This window comes from Lotus japonicus, chromosome 1, assembly GCF_012489685.1.
Source record: "Lotus japonicus ecotype B-129 chromosome 1, LjGifu_v1.2".
Taxonomy (NCBI): Eukaryota; Viridiplantae; Streptophyta; class Magnoliopsida; order Fabales; family Fabaceae; genus Lotus; species Lotus japonicus.
This window is the reverse complement of record NC_080041.1, coordinates 27,073,946-27,076,468: the sequence shown is the minus strand read 5'-3', so window position 1 is coordinate 27,076,468 and position 2,523 is coordinate 27,073,946. Positions and strand designations below refer to the sequence as shown.

Sequence of the window (2,523 nt, the reverse complement as noted above, 5' to 3'; positions counted from 1 at the left end):
TATTTCATAATAGAATGAAACAAGTGAAAATTAGGGGAAATGGGTAGAACTAGAACAAAATATTGCATGATAGTAATTAAAGAAAGTTTTATTTTAACTGCACTTTCATAAATTTAGTTATAACTATTCAAAGTTGATAATGGAGATCTTCCTGGAGCATGAATTAATTGTTTCTCTGAGAGGAAGATTATCAATGGAACATAACAGAATTCCATTACCTCTTTTTGGTGTTAAATTATAAAGGAACTCCATGAAAAATTTATTTCACTCTATGGCAATCCAATTAGGTCTTCAAGCTATTGAAATTTTATTTCATACATTAGCTCTATTGTGATGATAATAGCACCAGGTTTGTTCTGTGACCAGGCTTTTGATAAGCTTTGAACTCTCTTGACAACCCCACCCCCATTTTTTTGAGTTTCTCTGTTTCTTTTTTGTCCCCTCATGTAAAATTCGGAGGAACGCAATACATTAAGATTCCAACAAAGAATGAGACACATATTGTGATGATAGCATAGACATAGGCTCTCCAAGAATTTAGGCTTTCTCTCATTGCATTGAACTGCAGAAAAAGTTGACACAGTGCTCAAACATCCAACAAAACTCTAGTCCTGCTACAACAGTATTATAATCCCCGGTATTGACCTGCATCAAACATTAAATTCTCTTCATGACTTCCAAACTCTGATGCAGCCTCTCTTCATTTTGTACATGTGAATTTGGGAAACAAGATCCAGATTATCAAAACGAAATAGGATTAACAGATATATCTTATAACATATTTAGACAAGCTTCTCTTTATCTGAATCTAAAAAGCCATTTACATGAGCCTCTCGTGTTGAACATTATTTTGGCTTTAGAATAAATGCTATAGAAGTGATTTCAAAATATGCACTTAGTTTTTTAGTATAAGTAGATGCAATAGAAGGAGAAATCCTAATACCCAACAAAGTTATATCTATATGATCCTAAAATGTGGTTGCTAGCTGGAGTTGTCATAAGGTAGCTAAATATTGTTAGAAGTAGATATAAAACAATTCATGTGTCTTCAGTCTTCACCTAATAGTTTAATGCTTTTGGAATAGTTGAAGAGGAAATTGGGTAATGACCAAAATAAAATTAAAGCCATAATTCTTTCCCTCTTTTCTGAAACTATATTCTATATCAACAAGTTTGAACATATGAGTATGTATAGCAAGGCAGAAAATCGTTAAAGATAAAAAGAGAGACAAGTCCATATTAGAAGGAAGGTCAAATAACACCTGTAACCCCTGGACCAAATAACTTCTGCAGTGTATATCTTATTAAGACCCGAATATTAACATTTTCTATCAGAAGAAAACAATAAGGCCTTTCAGTAGTTAGGTGTCACTTAATTTTGAGAGATTATAGAAGAAATCAAAATAAAATTGCATATAAAGTGTATTAATCTCAGGAAACCCTTTTCTACATATCATTTTACATATCTCCCAACTGATATGGCAATGCTAGTAGTGTTCCAATTATGTGGCACTTGGTTGGAATTATGAGTTACTATTATTGTTTTCCTTCAAAAAACCACATATTGAAATAACTCCATAATTCGACTTGGTTAAATAGTGTTATGTCAAGATAAAAGTATATATCATTAGCACTAAACCAAAAATAATACTAAATGCACTAAAAGGTTAGGATTTTTTTTTGCCCATAAAAAAAAATTAAAAGGTTAGGATATTAATAGAAATTCATAAAAAAACTTGCATAAGATGATCATGAGGAAATTTAAACAATCTGAACAATAAAACCACATATGATTATTTAATAAACACAGAAATCAAAATCATTGACAACATCAAAAAGTGTTAAAGGGATTCACAGGCTTTGTCTCTTCAGAACCCACTATTATTTCATTGTCTGAAAGAGGGGAAGTGAGTTCAGGTGGTAAAGGCCTACCAAAATTAAGCTCCATGCTCTGACCTGTGGTGAAATGACAAAGTGAATCTGCTTCTCTCACTGAACCTTCTACTTGAAAGTGCTCGATCACCAATGTCTCCAGCCTCTGAAGCACTCTCACTCTCAGCGCGCATCATCATACTCTATCTGATCATAGCTTATATAATTTGATTTTGCATATGTTCAATGAAATACTTCCGAGTGAAGAACCAATTACCCTGCTCATTTGATCCATGTGATCTCAAACTGAATCATCACATGACTAATGACCTGTTTCTACCTTTAAGTATCACAAGAAACAACATTGACTAGTGACTCGTGCAGGTTGCAGTTGCTAGCAATGCCGACCTTTTTCTATTCTCTATTTTAATGTCATGGGATTAAGATGATTCCATGATAGTGAATAAATTATGTGGCTAATATTATGATTTAAGATTGATAATCAACTAATCCAACTGTAGAAATTGACAAAGGCTAGAGAAAATATACTTGCTGCTAACCTTTTTTATCATAAGTTGGAGTATATATGGTCATAAGCGCTTATTCATAAGCTATTTTAAATTTTTTATTGAAATAAATCGAAAATAAGCT

The 2,523-nt window shown here is 32.4% G+C and overlaps 1 long non-coding RNA gene across 1 annotated transcript; it reads right to left on the bottom strand.

The window, feature by feature from the left end:
* Positions 1–235: 235 nt before the first annotated feature.
* On the bottom strand, positions 236–2,147 carry LOC130731749 (uncharacterized). Its single transcript, XR_009016807.1, has 2 exons — positions 1,933–2,147; positions 236–698 (listed from the first exon to the last, which is right to left on the bottom strand). It is a non-coding gene; the product is annotated as an uncharacterized LOC130731749 (long non-coding RNA).
* Positions 2,148–2,523: the final 376 nt, after the last annotated feature.